This window comes from Pelmatolapia mariae, linkage group LG8 (assembly GCF_036321145.2).
Source record: "Pelmatolapia mariae isolate MD_Pm_ZW linkage group LG8, Pm_UMD_F_2, whole genome shotgun sequence".
Classification (NCBI taxonomy): Eukaryota; Metazoa; Chordata; class Actinopteri; order Cichliformes; family Cichlidae; genus Pelmatolapia; species Pelmatolapia mariae.
Window position 1 is genome coordinate 12,507,225 of NC_086234.1, and position 20,403 is coordinate 12,527,627.

The 20,403-nt window shown below is 41.7% G+C and overlaps 1 protein-coding gene across 3 annotated transcripts in view; it reads left to right on the forward strand.

Moving 5' to 3' along the window:
- The first annotated feature begins 1,691 nt into the window (after positions 1–1,691).
- LOC134633819 (zinc finger MIZ domain-containing protein 1-like) overlaps positions 1,692–20,403 on the forward strand; it is a 110,743-nt gene continuing 92,031 nt past the window's right edge. For 2 of the 3 annotated variants that reach the window (XM_063482890.1, XM_063482889.1), the window contains exon 1: positions 1,692–1,942. The gene's annotated coding sequence lies outside the window, so the exon portion shown is untranslated. The remainder of the gene's footprint in view (positions 1,943–20,403) is intronic. The other variant, XM_063482892.1, reaches the window with a different exon arrangement.

Below are 20,403 nucleotides of genomic sequence, written 5' to 3' on the forward strand. Positions count from 1 at the left end.
AGTTCTTTCAGCTGAGTGTGACTCGCTTAACAGAATTAGCCTCATTAAAAGGTAGCAATTTAAGAATTCAGCAGGGAGGCTCCAAAATGCACTGAATATTACCTGAAAATAATGATCTAAAGTATTAGAACATTTTCAAATCACATTTTGGATTTTCAAAAAGTAGCATTTTGATGATTAGAAGTCAACTAGTATAAAAGAATATAACAGCTGAGCACTAAAGTAGCTTAAAAACCATTATCTGGCTGGGCTGGCTTTAATCAAACCAAACTGCTAGTGATTTGCTTTGCTTTTTGTCTGCTTGCCAAACAGTTGTTTGTTACACACAATTATTTAATAATGTAGCTTTTTATATACTAAAGATTTTTGCTGTTTATTGTGCACCTTGCAATAATCACGCATTGAACACTAGAGGGCTTTATTGCAATTAACATCTCAGTAAAATTGATGGAGCTTTGGTATCCTGCAATCAAAACTTTGATCCTGTTTCCTGAAGTAACTGCTGCTAATCAGCTGTCTACGATCTCCCTTAAAGGGATGTATTCATCCCTGGCTAATTCACAGTTGGCTTACAAGCTTGGGACAGACTGAAATCAATGCTTCCTGTCACCTTTTAGCAGGACACATGGCGCCTATTGTTACGCCCATCCCTCCCTCTAACTTAGACAGCTGGGGTAGACAGACTGTCCAGATAGATGAAATGTTGCCTTTCTGTTGTGTGATGACTTGTAATTATAATACAAGTGCGATCTTAAGAAAACTCGTGTCTGACCATGATCGCAGGTGAAGAGTCACTCACAGCAAGCAGGGCGCTGTATTTCTAACTTTTGACATGGCTGCTTCCAAACAGGCCACAGTGAGGAGCAGCAGGTCAATGTGTGTTTGTTTGCGTGTGTGGTGGCCGGGAGTCTGGATGCTGCTTGGCACAGTCATGGCTCCTTGACGTCAGCTCTCAGCCCAGCCTGCTGCTGCTGCTGCTGATGCCGCTGCTGCTCTCAAACATGTCTTTGTTATTCAGAGCTTTCCATCAGAGAGCGGCGACCTGCAAAACATGGAGGGTGGCGTCAGCGCCGGAAAGGATCGCTGCGTGACAGCGCGCGTGTGCGTGAATGCGCTCGTCGTAGACCGTGCACGTGCTTACTGCTATTTATTAGATCATTAAATAGGCACTAAACCCATTATTAATTATGTTTAGATGTTTAGCTTATAATAATGCAGCTGATAAACTGACAGATTATGCTACAGAGGGAATTATTATTGTCCTTGCATGGTTATTTTATTTATTTCACTGCCACTGTTATTATTATTATTATTATTATTATTATTATTATTATTAGCATCAGTGGCCAAGTACTTGCGGAAGTAGTTGCTGTCATGTTTAAAAACATATATTTTCGTCTATTCTGATCAGTCTAAACCTAATTTATTAGATGCCATTAGAGTTAATATTTCCTTAGAAACTGTCATAAATAGCATTTATTAAATCAGTATCGAAATGCAAACTAAAATACCCAGCAATGACGCTTTAACAGCCTCATTATTTAATCTAAATCTACCTTCCTGTTTAAACATCCCCAAATCATAACTACACAATGCGGTAGACCCGGTCGGAGCCACAATCAGAGCGGGTCGTTCCAGCACATCCAGATACCATATGGCCGCTGTGCTGAGCGACAGTCCGACTCCGCTCCCGGCTCTCTCCTGATGGCTTCTCCGCGTGTGTAATCCGCGACACATTTTGTCAGCAGCCACCGAGCATGGGTCCCTTTGGTAATAGAATAGCCAATGTAATTTGACACTTCAACTTACTGTGCTCTCTCCGAGTCTATTCAGTTACTCACCCACTGACGCCGAGCCCATTCTCAGTGGCCGCGAGGGGGGAAGATATTTAAAAAAAGCAAGAGTCGAAAATTACCAAGGACTTTCTGCGCTTAATAACCCGGTGAGTAGCTGCAAACTTAACGTTGCTTGTTCCCGGTGTCGCGCTGCGAGGCTCTTGTCTCGGAAAAGGTTTTGTTTCCACTTTGGCTCAGATTGTTTCTCAACAATAGAGTGACCACTTGAACTGGCACCGAGCGGCACGTCGGAGCCTGTAATAATAAACCGCAGCTTTTTATTTACTATCACGCCGCTTCGTGGCGTCGGGACTGAACCGGCGGGCTGTTAATAAGCAGGTTGTGCATTTCGTTAGTAACAGATGCCGCGTTGATCTCCAACGCGCTGGGGCTTGGAGGCTACACTGTAGCAGGCTGTATGGATCTCGCTCGCAGAATGAACCGTGTCTGGGTGCGCGTGTGTGCGTAATTTCTTGATGTGGGGTTTGCTTTACCTTCAGCTTCTTGATGCGCACAAAGCACATGGTCTGTCTAATATGGGTTTTTGGGTGATGCGTGCAAGCTGTAGAATAACTGGACGTGGTAATAACGGTCACAGCACTGTTCGGGATTTTTCAATGAATGTCACATAAAATCATAATTTCTGAACTTTGATAGCAACAGCACATGTATACTATTAAATGATAATGGAAAAAAAGCAAGCATGTCTGTGACAGCCTGCAGTTATCTTGTTGCTGTAGGTCATTAGCGCTTCATAGAGGTTTAACAAGTTGACTCCCAAAATTCCTGCTGTCTGAATATATGGAACCAGTTGGGGTTGGGGGGGGCTCTCTCATTTAGAACTAGGTTGCCTTTCACTTGCAGTACATCTGTCCAGGAAGCAAAAAAGCATGGCCAAGTGGAAAAAAGTAAGCTTGACTCTGCTCCTGTTCTACTTCCTAACCATTGTGACTGAGAGAGGAGAGCGAGTGAGAGTTTCTGTCATCTGTAATTTTCTTTTCTGTTACAAAATGCAAGTTTTGGAGCATCAAGCAAGCAAACATATCTGTGCAGATGTTTCTCATCCCCCTTTATTGAGATGCCCAGGAGAGCTCTTCCTGCTTTTGTGTTTGTGTTTTGTGAAAAGTTCATTCGGCTCATATCTACTTTTAGCTGCTGTAGCATCCAAGTTTGTCCTGCGAGCAGAGTGTTTTGCACCGAGCCACATATGGGGGTCATGAAAAACCTCCGTGGGGACTGCAGTTATTAAGGAGCCTCGCTTGCTTGTTTACATTTTTGCCATGTAATTCAAGGGTCTTGTTGAGTTTCTTCACTTTGCTGTTTTTGGAATTTGAGATAACGGCTGAATGAAAGATTTGAGATGATGTCAAAGTAGGAGGTTATCATTGGCTGATTCACAAGCACTTGATGGCACATAAACGCTGAATGAGTGCCTGTATTTTGGAAAATTAAAACTTTCAATTATTGGAACAGTTTTGGTGTTGTCAGACAGAGGAGGTCCTGTCCCCTCCTTCCCCATCACCCCACCTCTGTGGGGCCCCAGGTTGGGCTCCTGAATAACCACAGACCCCACCAGGCTGACCTTCTTCTATTCAAGTTGAGGATGTTGAAACACCAGCCATCAAACAAAAGACACATTGAAACAGAGATCTGCAACCCAGCACGTGTGTCTGAGTGCTGAAGTAGACCATTTATTAACTCTCAGTTTCCTGCTGACCAATGGAAACTGTCGACACAACAAACTAAAGTCGTGAAAAGGACAAGTTTCTTCAGATACACGTATTAGTGAACAAAATCTAAAAATAAAGAGAAGCTAAATATATATTTTTTAATTAAATCATACATAAAGCATCTTCTACACACTTTAGCAAATCTTTTCTTTTTGTCCAGACTCCAGGCTGGCTTAGGTTTGCATGTGGCACCGTAAGGCTGACAATGGCAACACGTTGTCAGCACAGGGTGGAGGGTTCTGCTCTTGCTGTCCCACCCGCCCTACGGGGTGAGAGTAAAGGCGGAAGCTGGAAATGACTGTGCCACATGGGAAATTATTCAACTCTCAGATCAGAGAGGACACACAAGAGGCCTCATTACCTCCAGCAGCACTGCTGGTCAGCCTGTGAGAAGACCGAGAGCTGGTGTGTCTTAACTAGCTGCGCTCACTTACTACAATCCTGTGTATCATATGCTTCTTTTGTCTGAAAGAAATCCAACGCATGACACATGACGCGTGACACAGAAATACACCCAAAAACTTTAGGAATAAATGCTGTTTTCAGAAAGGAAATATGACCGCTTTGATCTGTAATACAACAGTAAAAGAAAACCAGTCCCAAAGGTTTGCAGTCTAAGCCTCTTTTTACCAACAGTATGTACTTAAATAGCTGGTAAATAGGCCTGTTAGCTTGTGTATAATATCATAATGGTATTGATTCAGCTTGGGAATTCCACTTGCAGTGAGCGGCTCCTGTGTATGGCGAGCTCTCTGAAGCACTCTAACAGGAAAAAGGTGAACGAGTAAGCAACCGAAAGCTCTTCCTCCGCGGTCAGAGCCTGTGGGAGGTTTGTGTAGGTTTCACTCAAGGTCCTTTTTGTGCTGTCTTTACTCAAGAGAATAAACTCTTGGGATGAATCACCCTGCTGGTATGGCTATTTTCAAAGGGTAAGGAGAGTCGAGGGGTAGAAAGTATGTCACTAGGTAGATATAGCAGTTTAATCATGAGGTTTACCTTTGTGTCAAACAGCGCTTAATAGTCCTGTTATGTTAGTTGTGAGTAATTACAACCTTGTACAGGGTTGCTGTGACTTTGAGATTGTAACTCGTGCTGGAAAGTAACTAAATGCATTACTCAAGCTACTTCGAGTCCTCTGCAGATATAAGTTTTACATACAAAACTGATGAAAAGCAACACGTTGTTACAAATGAAATATTTAGACAAGCTTCTTGGCTTATTGTGACTAAGTGGAAGCACCAAAAAATCCTGCACCCTGTTAATCTGTTCATCAGGTAAAATTTCACACATGGTGACCTCTAACTTAAGACAGTTTCATTTAAATTCATTTTAGGATTATTTAGATAGTATGATCAGCGAATGTGGTTAGGAAGAAATCCATTTTCTCACTCAAAATAAACAGAATTAACTGTATAGGAAGTTGTTAAGAACTTCAGTGATCTGTTGTAGCAGTCACATGGTGAGAGTGGGGAAAAAGAATGTCCTTTTCCAACAAGACAATACACACAGCAAAAACAGACTTCGGGAGGGAGCAACTGGTTGGTTGTTGATAAATAATCGATCAAAATAAACAAAATAGTCTATGTAAGACATGATGCTTCAGATTTACCTTGGAGTCTCATTAAAGGATCCTGACCCTCAGGTTGAGACACAGTAATCACAGGGCAGCATAAAGGCTTGAAACTGACCTCCACCTTAGCCAGCTACAACACAAAAAACGCATTTTACCCATAGTATCTTTTTTACACATCATGTACTGTTTCAGTAAAGGGAACTGAATGCAGCTGATCTGAATAACAAAATAACCATTTGCTCTACATCATACCAGCGTATTCTTCTTCCATATGTTATTCTGCATTCCTCGTGTGTATGTGATGATTCGAGACGCTCCACCTCTGTGACACGGAGCTGCAGTAACATGTGTACCGCGCAGATATTCACTGAGGGGTTTTATGGTGGATAGAATGCTCTGACTGTACCTGTCAGCTTGACTGTTGACTGTTAATATGAAGCTTCTATTTTCAAAACACAGCTCAGGGAAAGGGAATCTGTATGTGTGTGTGTGTGTGTGTGTGTGTGTGTGTGTGTGTGTGTGTGTGTGTGTGTGTGTGTGTGTGTGCGCGTGCGTGCGTGCGTGTATGTGTGTGTGCGTACTTGCTTTGTGCAGGAGGGAGATACAGAGCAGAGCGAGGGATGGGAGAGGTGCTGGGAGTGACGCCAGACCACACATCATTTAATCATGTTAGCGTGTGCAACCACTTTGTGCATATTTTCGGTTGCATTGGTGATAGGAGTTGTTATTGTACAAACTGTACTCACACCGAGAGAGAGCGAGAGATGGCTTGACAGGAGGGAAGACAGAGATGACAGTTTGATGCAGGAGAGGCAAAATAAATAGCTCTTTGGATTTTTCAGATTTGTGAAATTTCAGTGTTATGGCAGAAAGCGATAACACAGCCCGAGTCTGATTTTCAGTTGCTGCTGCAACTATTAACATCGCTTGAGAAATCCAAAGTCACCACGTTTGAGAGCATTTAAATGTTGAGCCGGTGGAAGGATGACCATTGTGCATATTAGCATTGGATTTCAGCATGCTCTTTGGGCTTAATCCCAGTGTTGACTTGCCTGCTAAGTACTGAGTGTGTTATTTTTGCTCTTTTTAAAGAGCCCCTCTACATAATCTCACCTAATCTAATCTATCCCCTTTTATAATAGACTCGGAACGATGTGACTTTATAGAAAAAGCTTTAGTGTAGATCCATACCAAACAGACCAGTGTGCTGCTTGCTTCCCCAACCCCTCTGGCAAAGCTCTTGTGAAAATGCATGTGACCTCTGTGCCCCTTGTTAGTCTGAACAATAGGCTTGCCTCCTCTTACAGCTGCAGCCATGCTGGAGGGGAAGTTTGCCAGAACAGAAGACACACACCATCTGATTAATAGGTTTAAAGACAGCAGGTTTAGCTTCATAGAAGGCACAACATCATTAAAAATATAGATTACATTCAAGTTTTGTTTAGTTGTTTGTGCTTGTTGGTAGGCATGGGAAGCAAATGTGAAATTAAAATACATTTTTTAAATCTAAAACAGATGAAAGGGTTAATTGATTAACTGATTTTCTACTTATTTATTTTTGTTAAAAGTTATACAAATACTTTCTGCAGAGTAAATTAAATATTTAGACAACCAAATGGACAAAACAATCTCCTTAAAGATGTCAGTCAAATCTTTTTCTAAGAATTCCCAGCATTATAACTGTTAATTGATTATGAAAACAATTGTCTGCATAATTTATTAACCTTCCTTTATTGCTCATAATTAAAATGCAATTAAAATCTACTAATTCTTTGTTTACATGTTTGTTGTTGTCAGCAGGGTTTTAGAATTTCAGTGGACAAATTAGAGCACAAACTGAAAAATAGCTGTGCAAAAAGCAAAAGAAAAAAAAAAGAATACAATCTGTGAGTCTTAACCCGCACTGGAATTAATTGGAGCTTTCTGGGGTCCCCACCAGTCGTAGGCTCATGCATGTTAAATGTGACATGCTGTGAAAAAGAGACACGGATGATGACAGTGCATCGTCGCAGTGTTAAGTGTAAATGAAAGGCTCTGGATCTTGGAAAACATCCGGTTTCTACAAAGTCTCAGCCTTTATAAATTTAAACAAGGGCCAACCGAGGATCCCGTCAAATCTTCCAACGTGTGATAGTGTTGCATAGCAGGCATATTCCCCTCTTCAATGTGAGCAAAAACCGAGAAACTAGCTCTCAAAATTTGAAAATGTCTCAAGAGGTGTAATCTCACTATCAAGAAATGGGCACCGGGAAGGCTCCCGAGAGGGCTCTGCTGAAGCATCAGTGTCTCGTGTGCGCTCCAGAGGATTTTTTTTTTTCTTTTTTCGGGGAGACAGAGAGATCTACATCTCTGATGAGTAATGAAGGTGATTCTGAGCAAGTGGTGGAATTACATTCAACAGAGCCCACGGGGGTCCATATCTTATTGTTCTGTGACAGGGAAAATTAACTGGGATTTACTAATACACAGGGAACGTCCTTCCCCCATTCTCTCCTGCGCTCAAAGAAAAGGTCTGAGGGTAATCTCTTTCCCAAGCACCCCCACCCCCACGCCCCCTCCCTTCCCAAACACAAATGTCAGATCTTTTCAAGTTTGCTATCGAGATGTAAAACATAAGTAGATAAAATCCCTGACATGTTGCCCCATCTCTCATTCATCTGTTGCCGTATGTTGACACAAAAGACGCGTTCTGCTTAAGTGTTGTTTTGCATTTCACCTGTTCTCCTTTGCATAGTCACTGTGGCAAAGCGTGCAGGTGACCCAAAGTAGATAGGGCTCCATGGCTTTTATTCTCATGGGATCTTTGAGTATTTGTGACAGTTTCTTGCTTATAAATTGTCATTGTCGGTACTGCTTGTGTGCAGTTTGATTAAATCTGATTGACGCTGGCATAAGACAACAACCCAACAACAGACTGTCTTAAATATAAAATTTGCATTAATATATTTTGATTGGTGGGTTATAATGCATGCTTTTGCACTTCATTTAAAGCACCCAGACAAGAATAGACACATAAATCTTTGCAAGCCTTTTGCCTGCTGTGCATGTTAAGAGCACTTGTGTACTCACTGTGGTGGTTACCTTTGTAAAATTAGCATGTATGAAAATCCTGCCCTTGCTTCAAAATATACAAGATACTGGATATATTATTACAGATGAACAGGTAGAACTTGACTTCAATAGTATTATCACAAATCAGCCAGACAAGACCCCAAATTTATAAGCATGACAAGGTAACAAAAATACAGAGAAGCAGTGCAAAACCATCAGCAGCCTTCATAAAATCTGAACATGGCAGATCACAGCAGTTATAGCCAGATGTGTACTCTGAGTAAGCAGCCAGGCTTGCTTTTTAGGGATTTTTCATATTTGTGCAGTTTTTGGCAAGAAAATAAATTAATAAAAAAAAAATGTTGATCTTCTCTTTGCTCCTATTTAAGTCCTTTTTTTGCCCTGTTTGCAAACCCATCTCACCAAAGACTCAAAAGCTGATTTATTTATTCATTTATCTTTTTTTTTTCTTGATAATTTAATGTTTGAATCTTTAAAATTGGCACAAATAGAAAAAAACAGCTTGCACAAACTGCCGAGGTCCAAGGTGACATCTTCAGATTGCTTGCTTTGTGCAACCAACAGTCCAAAACCAAAACACATTCAGTTTTCAATTATAGAAAACAGAAAAAGTCATCACACTAGAGAAGCTCTTTACAGCTGCTGATCAACTGTTTAATTGAATAATCCTTTAAGCATCTGTTTACCGGAGCTACAATTCTCTCGCTGCGTTTTTAATCCATAATGATTTTTGTTTCTTTTGTGGCCCAATCATACTTTATTTTCTCCTCCCTGCTCAAACAAAGTCTTTACTGATGATGAAGTGTGGACAGCCGAGACACCACACCCACAGCCTGTGTGTCAGCTTACACTGTACCCTCATGCCTCATGCTAACGCCGTGTCTGTGTGCGGTCGGTTACCCAGGTGCAAGGCATGCATCACAGACCGGAGCTGATACACTGACGTGACAGCTGTCGGCAGAGAAAGAAGATCATGAGAGAGGTCTCGGTGCTGGATAGGGTGGAATATGTTAACCCTTAACATGCGACTGATGCATTTTAGGTCACAAAAGGCACACCTTCTGTTCTGAGTTTGCCTTATTTGTACCCAATTTTCAGTTGATTGGGATTTAAGCTCTGTAACTTCCCATCTTATAATCCTCAAATCTCAAACCTGTCTTCAGTGTTAATATGAGGCAGACAAATGTTGTCAATAGTGTAAACAGGCACTGCAGAAAGCTAAAGTCTGACATTTCCGTGGTGCAGATTTGCTCCAAAGTAAGCAAATATTTACGAAAACACCAGGGTCAGGTGTAGCCCTCAGCTAATTTGGCATAGCTGTGAGAGTACACCTGGTTTTCATCACTCAAAGCATGATGTAGCACAAATCCAAAATTTCTATAAGTTTACATTACTATTACTTTTATCTGCAGCACACAGACATTTCATCATATCTGATCATCTAGCATTTTATGTAAATTACAGGCAAAGATCCTAGAGAGCTTTAAATAACTCTAGTGTAAACATGTCCTCCATGTTTCTTTACGTTCCTTCATCCTTTGGCTTTTGAAAATGAACCGCGACCGCAGACAATAGATTTCTTTCACACTAATAGTAATCAGTGATATCCTAACAGCCACCACTGCTGATGATGAATGCTAATTAATTGGGCAGTGTTCCTGAATGTAAACATGCAGTGCGACACATATGCAGAAACACTTCACACTCCTATTTATAGGTGCCGATTGCATAAGCTCTTTTGCAACAACAGGGTGTTCTCACTTTGTCAGTATCAAACCGAGAAAAACTGTAACTGACCAGATTATTTTTACACGCGCGCACACGTATCTTGCACTTCTTCCTGGCAAACCGTGTGTGGCCCAATGGGTCCCACGGCTTACAAAAATGTTGACAGTGGACGCTATTTTTGACCATCTGCTCCAAAACGAGGGCATGTTTGAGTCACAGACGCTGTGGTGCGAGGCTGTGCCCGTGATGTGCCTGGCATGTGGAGAGAGTCAGGGAGGGAGGGAGGGAGGGATAGAGAGAGATGGCTCACCCGAGGGCCCAGCATCCTTCGTGTCACTGTGGAAGTGCACAGTGTGCGGCTGGTTTCACTAATGTGTATTACATTAGCATGGAGGGTGATGGAAGGGGGGAGGCTGTCGAGGGGTGCCAGGGAGTGGTTGATCCTTCACATCTTGGAGGAAGAACAAGAGAGGAGATATCCTTGCGCTTGACTCATGGCGTAAACATCGTCAGTGAGATGAAATAGTGCGAGGTCAGAAAAGTGTCTGCGTCTCATTCCGACTCTGTGCCTCATCTCTTTTTCTTGTGTGCGTCTGCGTTATCTGTGAGGCAGGAATGCGAAACCAAATCTGGGGTGTTCTCGGGATGGGTGGCTGGGAGTCACAGCGGGATTCTTTCAGAGAATTACCCCTGTGTGTCGCCACCTCTCACAAAGTTTACGACTTCTTTCTTTGGAGAGTAGTCTGGCCGTTAAACTACTTCGTAAAGTGCTATTTGTGACTAAAAAAATCTCCATCCTACTTGTTTTTGCATCCCTTTAAAACTGCCTATATTTCTTTAGCTCTTCGACAGCATTTGTGCATATCGACAAATGTTTATCCTCTCTGATGTGGAGATTTCTACCTTTCTAGAGGTCTTTAAGACTAAGTAATCACGCGCTGTCTTGCTGTCTCTCAGCATCAGCCATTCTCTTGATTAAGTGATTTAATTATTTAGTCCATAAAATGCCAGAGAAGTATCTATCCCAGTTGTCAGAGAGCTTCTGATGGCATCTGTAAGTTCTCAACTGAATGATGTTTTAACTCAGAAATAAAGTTTAACCTGCTTAGAGGGGAAGTATTTCAAGCTCACTTTTAACAGTTAAGCAATTATCCAAGTAATGGCTTAATGACAATAATTTTTTAATTTGGGATGCACAGATATATTGGCCAGTATCAGTGTTTTTCTGAGGTGTCACATTAGATTTGTGCTGGCTAAATGTTCAAAGACTTTTAAGCAGTTCAGCGAGCGCTAAAGAAGTGAGCTAAAGTATTATTTTAACCATCAGCATGAGTATAACACCACGCCTCCTGAACTCTGTTTAAACGCACTGATCCCTAAACAGGAAGTTAAGAGTCACCGCTTTTACGTTAACTCTGAGGTTTTGCTTGAGGTCAAACACCACAACATGGCTTTGCTGTAACAAGGACCACCTGAGTTCACCGTTAAATCCTCAGCACTTTGTGGCTTTGCTGCTCTTGATTTTATTTTTCTGGCACCAGCTGATGTCAAGGAGCAAATTGAAAAAGCAAATTACTGCGGGCTGCGTATCCTTCGTCGTCTTTGTGTGCACTTCCTTCGGAGGAGGGAGGTGGAGAAGATCATGTGAGCTGTAATTATATTTATGTTGGGCCCCATTCAATCTGTCACAGTAAATTTTGCCCGACTTGTCATATTGTAAATCATTACAGCGGATTAAATGCTGGTTATGAACTCAAAAGGCCGGGAAAGGATTCTTTTTATTTATTTTTTTTGTCCTTCTGATCGCTGTATTTGTTTGTTTGTCACAAGCTAGTTGTGCCTGATATTGGCGGTACAGTGTTTTCTAGATGTGTTCAATAAATTTTAATTGGGTGCAGAATGGGTAATGTCACCGATGTTTGCTTTGAAGAAAATCCCTTTCAAAAGGGCAGGCAGCCTTCCAAAAGTGAAAGAATACCTCTGAAAGGCTTCGTGTTTCACAAGCCGTCCTGCGCATTTTGTTTTCTCATTTGTCTGGGATCAAAGACGGCGATGAGCACTGATGGAAAGTTTGACTCTTTTTCTGGGAAGGGGCTTCTTTCAGAATAGTGCGAGAGAAAAGTGTGTGTGTGTGTGGGGGGGGGGGATCCTTTTGATTCATCTCAATCAGCTGCTGAGTGCCAAAGCAGGAGAGACTGATGAAAGAGTAATTGGTTTTGCATGTTTCACATACACTCGGTGTCCAAACTACGATAGTGATGGACTGTACTCTTGCCTATGGCAGGACTTAGCTGCCACAGTGAGATTCATAAATATCCTCATGATTAGCTGGGCTCCTCACTCATTAGTAAGTGGTACGAATCGTTACTCCCAAGTCACTAAAAAGATTAGTTCAGAATGAATAAACTTTTCATGCTGCTTGCACTTCAGCTGCTCTCAGACAACAATAGTATTGTTAGGTTTCATTTTACTCGTCCCTCATGAATTTTCAGCAGTTAAATCAACTTACAGCAGCGAGTTGTCATACATGCGTTCTGCCACTCTTGAGCACAAAGACTGGATGCAAGCCTCACATGTCGGAGCAGTTGCTTCATTTGTCTAGAAAATCACTTGTTTGGAGAAGCCCTGAATGTTGCATCCCTTGATTTGTATGCGAATAACATCTACCCAAATAAAGCTTTGGAAATTTCCCTAATGTTCACTGCAGCAAAATCACATTTCAGCCTTATTTATGCTGCTGTCTATACCTGAAGACATAATTTCATACCTAATTTTTTATAGACTCTCTTAACCTGCTATATGTTATGGATTTTTAGCTTGCCAGGACTTCTAAGAAGGAAACTATGAATTATTTGTGTCATTACTTTTGCTGCTGATAGTTTGAAATGTTTTGCATAATAAACAGCTGAGACAACAAGTGAAAAATTAATGAGCAATATTGTTCAAAGATACAGTTTATGATGCGTGTGATGTGATGCTTGCTGATGACCAAAAAAGAAAAGAAACTCTATTGTCTTTGGAATGACTGTCAACCATCAATTTTCATAACGTCATTGTTCGGCTACGGAGTATTTATTTTCATTAATCTCCACAGTTTGTATTGTCATGTTAATTTACTCGACAAGTCTCACTACAGTGTGAAATTTTAAGAACAATGAGGATGAAAGCCAAGAAGGCAAGGCTCATATCAGCCGAGGAGGATATTGGAGAGGAGTAGTCTACACTTTGCCGAACTCCCAAAGCTTCTTTTTTAATATTTAGCTCCTGTCAGTTAAAATCAAAAAGTTTCTCACTTTCTCTAAAGCTCGCACAGAAAGAGAGAGAGCGAGAGGGGGAAGCTGCTTCACGGGTGAAAGCCCTCACACATGAATATTTAATGGTTGCATTTTAACCAGAGTCATAAAATCCAAGAGGATGTGGCTGAAAAGAGAGCAGTGAGGAGTGTGCAAAGTAGGCTACATTGTTTCTTTATAGTCTGAGCTGGATGCCTGAAAGTCATGTAACTCTTCTCAGGCTGCAATAGTGAATCAAATATGTGGATTGTGTCGGGCTAATTTAAAGCCTGGGCCACGTTTAGCAACGTGTTGCGGCCTGTTTTTGCAGGGTAAGCAGCTTGTTGTACAGCAAGATGAAGAAATCTTGGACCTTAAGGGGCTAAATTGAAAATGTTTCATTTTGACACTTCCTCAATGCACTCAGGAAAATGAATTTGATACACTTAATCCATTTGGCCAGTTGACCAAATTGTGAGGCAACATCTATTCAATACGCATCAGTTTTAGCTTAATGGAGCTGGAGCCAAAAAAAAAAGAAAAAAAAGAAGAGGAGATGAGGGTATCTGTGTGTATTTAATATGCAACCTCTCCTTCTTCCTCTACTTCTAGTCTTGTCATGCATTTTTAAAATTCTGTTCAGCCCTCCGCTGAGCCAGACTTGCAGCCGACAGACACTGAGCTGATTGTTAAGTTTGATAAAGCTCTGCGTTTGTGTGTAGCTGGGGTTATTTTTGTGTACGTAAGCTTTACTTCACAGAGGTAATCATTTGTCATCCAATATTGAATCAAGTTAAATGGACTCATAAATTGCAATCACTTAACTCAGCCCAACTATTATGTTTAATATTGCTTTGTGGGAAAAGGTCAGCCGGCAGTGGATCAGGTTCCAGCAACACAGATAATTCAGCTGCCTTTTATGAGTCTTTTAAAGCTCCGGAAGAGAAAAAAAAATCCACACCCAGGAAAAAACGGACTGTACACTACTTAACAGCGGGAGCGCAGGATACGCAGCAGCTCCTGTTTATGTTTTCTATCCTTGAATATCCTTAATGCGGTGTTTAAAGTGTGTGTGGCTGGCAGGTTGCAGATAAAACACAGTGGATGCCCTTAAGGGAAACACAATAAAAGGCTTTCCCCTCTGAAAGGTCCAAAGTGCAGTTGTCCACTCTGCACAGCAACAATGGAGCGCTTGTGCAAACGGAGCCATCAGTGGCACTGGCAAGCTTGGCAAACCAGCTTATCAGGAGGCAGGGTGCACTGAGTAGTGGGGGGGGTGGGGGGAAGAGGTGGTTAGAGTATGTGTTTTTGTGTGTGTGCGTGTTACTTTGTTTTGTCCAGGAGCACTGACCTCTTAGTTAATTCATGGCTCCTCTTGTTTTTCTTGCATGTGTTTGTGTGCATACACGTTTATGTATTCGATCATGTGGAGCATGCTAACCGCTAACCAATACCGTTAAGGGAATACTACACCAAAAATCTTACCGAATAACACAGTGAGTGCCAAAAACTACCTGGTTTTAGCAATCAGTGTGGCAAGTGGCATTTGCATCTCCTAGACCAGAAGGTGATGAATTCAGCTAAAATTTTGTTTCCTTGAACTCGTGTCCACAGCACAAGTAGCACTTCTTCACTGAAAATGTGTCATATTTGCAGGGTATCTGCTGATCAGCAGGTTGTTGTTCCGAGCCGTGCCTCCTTCAGTCTACATGTTGAAGTATTTTCAGGCAAGATACTGAACCCCAAGTTGCCCCCAATGAATTTACTGGAGTGTTTATGTATTTTTTAAAAAAGGCACTTGTAGTAAGTAAGCTCTTTGAGTGCTCAAATTGAGCATTAAAGTATACAAGTACCAGCCCATTTACCATTTATTACAAATTATTGTATAACTGGATTTGGCTGGAAAGGCTTAAATCTTCTTTGAGGAAGCCGAAGAATTCAAGTAAGAAATCTGCAGAGAACTAATCTCGCATAAATGTTAACATGATGTTAAATCTTAGATCAACAATATTAGAGTTTACCACACGAGCAAGAAGCTGGGCTGGTGCATCAGCAGAGTAATTGGGAAAGAATCTGAGGTTAAACAAAATGCTTTACTAATCAGACGCAGTTTTGATCGTTGATATTTGAAGTCTAAAATATTGTTGTCCTAACAAATAGTTTAAAAAAATTCAACTTAAGGCGTAATGAGAAGTGTTGCATAATTGATTGGGTCTTATTAGCCAGCTGGTAGTCACACAAGTGTGCATGAACCAATGATTGCGATGCACAAATCAAGCGCCTGATGCCAATCAGTGAATCCCAGCACTGATTTACTGTCCAATAGCAGGCTTAAAAGGTAGCTCTGAAAAGTCTGAAGTTACAGTTTCCATGCTTTAAAGTCCCCGAGCTTGGAGAGAGAGATGCGGAAAATTTTAGTCAACCACCCATTTAACCCTGGAATATTACTGAGCAGATGTTAAATGGCTGTCATCGGTCAGGTCAGCCGGATAAGCACTGGTGGGCACTATCAACGTGTCAATATTTACATTACTTTACCAATTGCAGTAATATTTTTGCGCCACTGTGTCCCTTTTCGGCATCAAAACTGCATGCATGAAACCAAATGAATTCTCCTCATCTCTCACACAGGTACAATTTTAAGAAGTGCAGTTTGTTGGTGGCTGTTTTTTTTCTTTTGCTTTCTCAGAGCTGTTGGAGTTGTTGGAGGAATGCATCGTGTGCTTAGTTTACTCACTTGCCAGATAGTCTGTAGTGCTTTCACTGCATTTCCTTTGGGACACAACACTTGGGGGGGAAAAAAAGGAAGTCTCAAGGTGCCTGTGTTCGGCTTTAGATGTGACTCTGGGTTGGTAAATATTTAGAGAGCAAACATTTTGATACCAGCAGGGATTATAGTTGGGGGAAACATGCTTTTCTAAGAATGGAAATGTCAGCATATTGCAAGGTATCATGCTACAATTTTTTTATTTTAATGCCAGTCTCCAAAAAGTAGCAATTTAGCAACTCAAATCCCACTGAGGAAACCAGATTGCTTTTCTAAGTCCGGCTTATTTTGATGTAGCTCGCCCACTGAAGCTCATTCTCTTTGTTCGAAAGCATCCAATTCATCAGCAGGGATTGTTGCCGCCTACCAACAACCAACATATTTGTTCTGCTGCTTCACCTTGTTGGCTTTGCAGAGAGAAGGTGCCAAAGGTGGATGTTAAACATGTCAAGTGCTATCTGCTTCATTTACTTGGTCACTGAATATTCATGTGCCTTTATACTGGTGTCAGCCTTCAGCCAGCCGTGCAGACAACCAGCAGCCGTCTCTACAGTCATCAGACAAGCACCATCCCCGTGTCGTCCGAGAGATCCTCTTTAACGTCATCTTTTTTCGTTTTTTGGACTTTTTTTATCGTTTGAAAATAAGGTGATTGTGCCCGGAGCTGACAACCATTTCCTGTTCCAATTTGTGTGGCATGTGAGCAGAGCTGTGCTGCTTTTCGCTTTGAGGTGCTTGGGGACGAGTCAGAGTGGGCACCCTACGAAGACGACGAGGGAGAAGGAGGGAGGGAGGGAGGAGAGCGAGTATAACCCTGTGTACTGCAGTCATGCCCATTTACTCTCCCTGACACCTCCAGGGACACGCTCTGACCTCTGCGGGGATCTCGCCCCCTCTTTACTCTCACTCATGCGTTTCCCCTCCGCTCTGGGGAAATCGCACCAAATTCCTTGTGCATTACAAGAGCTTTCGGGAGGCCCAAGTTGACGCTTGGCCTCGTCTAGACTGCCGTGACTGTTGTTTGGCAGCGCTGCCGAGCTGCGGTGCAGGGTCAGACTCTTTGCATGGCAGCAGAGATTGCAGAGGTTGTCTCATTAAATATATGCTTCCTGGTAACATGAAAAGCTCATGCTTTTTGTTGGTTCTTAAGATGAAAGGCCCCCTCTACAGGCTGTACTCAGACAGAGCTTGATAATGTAAACACGGTCTGTGCTGTAGATTACTCATTTGCATGGTGTTGCAGTGAGCTTTGATCAGTGATGGATTGCAGCTAAGTGTGTTTGTTAGCTAAATGGTTACATTGCACTACGTTATAGAGGTTTATAACTTAAAAGTCTTGTTTGGAGCTTATTCTGAAGTATCAGCATTTGAGATGCAGCTGATTTTGATAGGGAAAGTTTAGTTTGTGTCATGCTTGTTCAGCTGTTTAGTGATCATAGAAAAATAAGAAATATAACTATTTGTGGGTATGATTTGAGTTTAAAGAATACTTCCTGCAGGAATACTCGAGGAAAGGAAAGAATAAGTACGCTATATTTGAGTAGGAAGACTCAGTTATTTGAGAGAGAAGAGCCTGTGCGCTTTACGTTGGCTGCAGCAGAGGGAATTTCATCTCCTGTCATCTCCCTGTTGATTAGTATTGATTGGTGAGTCTGAATTGGCCTCTTGAGTGGAAGTTGCATCAAATAATCCCTCATTCGACTTTCCCAAATCCATTGTGAGAGCTGGCGAATGATTTCATCAGAGGTTTTCTGAGCGTGCGGCACTGAGCTGAAACATTTCCTGCGGGCGACAGAAAAAGGCAGTTGTTTTAGCCTCCACTGTTTTACCTCTTAATGAAAGTATGGGAAAGCTGACCTACTGAATAAACTGCGACAAACAAAGCCGAGGGGGACCTGAACGTTAGCCCTGCCCCATTACGCTGTGGTGCTTTTTTTTTTAAATCACTTGCACCTGTGGTTTGTATAGACATGAATCTTTTTCCCCCAGACAAAAACGAGGAATTCTCTGCAGCTTGGAAGGATCCCCCTGCTGTGCACGGATGACACGGTCTGCTGTGTTGCTGCCACTGCCGCTGCTGCCGGTTGGCTTTCGATGGGGGCAGCTTGAGTGCAATAATGAAATGGAAAAGTTCCAGAGCAGTGAACGCTTGTACGCAGAAGGTAATTGGAGATTGCCACTGAAGAACTCCGCACGATATGCTTTCGATTCAACTTCACAGAAGGGCAGACCACAAAGTTTGATTATGTTTGCTGTTAACCAAACGCCTGCTGCAGTACAGAGAAATGGGATCTTGTTCAGACAGAGAGCGAGGTAGGAAAGGGAGAAGGAAGCAGCTTTGGCTGAATACACATATTTGTTTTTCCACCCATTTTTTTTTTAAATCTCCTAAAGAATCGACATGATTTTGTTTTGATTGAATCTCAAGTTTTCAGTGTTGACAAAAACCAGAAGGTTGTGCAGATACGAGTCAAACCGATAGGCAGACAGGCTCTTAATATAACAAATGACTCAGGGCCCATTTGTGTGGCATTGCGAGCAAGTGTTGGAGGTTCACGGCCTTGTTTAATTAAAGTAAAACCTGAGATTGGTGGTCCTTCAGCCACTTTAAGTCTGATTTGACACTAGAGAATCAGAGCGTGTTCAATGGAAAGCAGATGAATGATTGATAAGAGAAGCAAAGCTGCTTCAAATGCTGCTCTGAGGACATTAATAATGAAGGGCACTTTGAGTGCCTTCAGTGGCATATGGGAGACAAGAGATTTCATTACCTTCCACATTTAGCACAACTGTTTTTGTATAGCTTTTGTTTGCTTTATAATTGTGTTATTATTTTATCAACTTTATGCTTAGAAATGCTGATAATTTAGACACAACCTCATAAAATCATATGTGGCACATGTTTGTCTTAACTGGTGCCCACAAACCATGGTTTGATTTAACTTATTTATCATTTTATTCCCTGTTAAAACATATTTTTTAAATAAAAATGCTGGCTGCAAATTAATATGTAAATCTAGTATAACCTTATGTCCCTTTCCATGTGCCCTGTTTTTATATCTTTTCAAGTTGTCAAAATAGTTCCCTGAGGTGGAGAAGTTTTTCTATTAATATAGAAAACAACAACAGATTGCAGTGGCTTAGATAATTAATAAAATATTTAAAAATGTGGAAGATGTGTACATTTTAAACATTGATTTGAGGTTTCTCCACACTGGACAGATGGAAAATTGCAACAGATGTTAGTGGACCACCAAAAAGTCTGTGCTGTTCCTGAAATGAATACAGTAAGAAAAAAAAAAAAAATTACGTATTTCCACTGGTTTCCACATGGTTTCAAGGTGTGACAGATGCTCTTATACCTTTGTCATAAAGTTGAGCCCTTCTCTTCTGCAGACATTTCATGGCATCCAATTGAAAAGGCTTTGGGTGGTTTAATTCTAAAGCACCCAAAGACTGATATTTGCATCAAAGTCTTGGATGGAAATGTCTATTTTTTTCACATTTTCTTGTGAAAATTTCCTGTTAAGTTGGATAAAAATATGCACTGCGTTTGGATAGAAACTGTTGACACCTTCCCGTGAAGATTTTTGTTTTTTTTAGCTCACGCCCAATTTTTAAGCAGTGACTGGCTCATTTCAATAGACAAGGCTGTGCTCACAGTGCTGCTTAAAGTTTGACTGCTCACTTTTGACTTATGAGTGCCAGAGGTGCCAGAACACATAAAAGATGTTGGAAGCGGAAAAAGGAAGATGAGATGTTTTTTGGCAGTGTTTTTACTCTGTGAAACTGCTTCTCCTGTCTGCACTGTAGATCCTGCTGCTCTGTGTGTCTTTGTCAGGCTTCATGTCATCCTGCCATTGTTCAGGCCAGAAATCAGCACATACTTCCATTGTTCTACACTCAAATCTGGAGCTATACACCCTATTCTGCCCCACATTTCTGAACCTCATATTTGTTAAATATACTGCCTCGTCTTAGTGACGGTAACCGTTCTCTACAGCTTCTGCCACCTCTCTTTGTGGTTTGCAGCTTATATAGCATCCTTAAATGTGAGAAATTGTAGACTCTTATTTAATTTAGGCTCAAAGCACCGCAGCGACAAAAGCATTAGCCTGAGTATTGCCCATGAGTGGAGGCACAAGTGTGTCCTCTCTCCCAATCCAAACCTAAAACCAGCTCTCGACAGTAAAGGAAGACATGCCTCAAAGTGCATCAAAGTAGTCCCCCATCCCCCCCGTCTAAACAGAGCAACTTGTTGACATGGTCCCAGTCACAAGCTTGGTCGTTTGTCAAGAAGTGGAGGATAGCCGTGGCTCGTGGGAAAGGATTCTGCCTGAAAAGACGCCCTGACATTTGTTTTCGAAACAGCCAATGTCTGGCTTCACGTTAAAGGGCACCCAGGACTTTGGTGTGTTCAATGGGT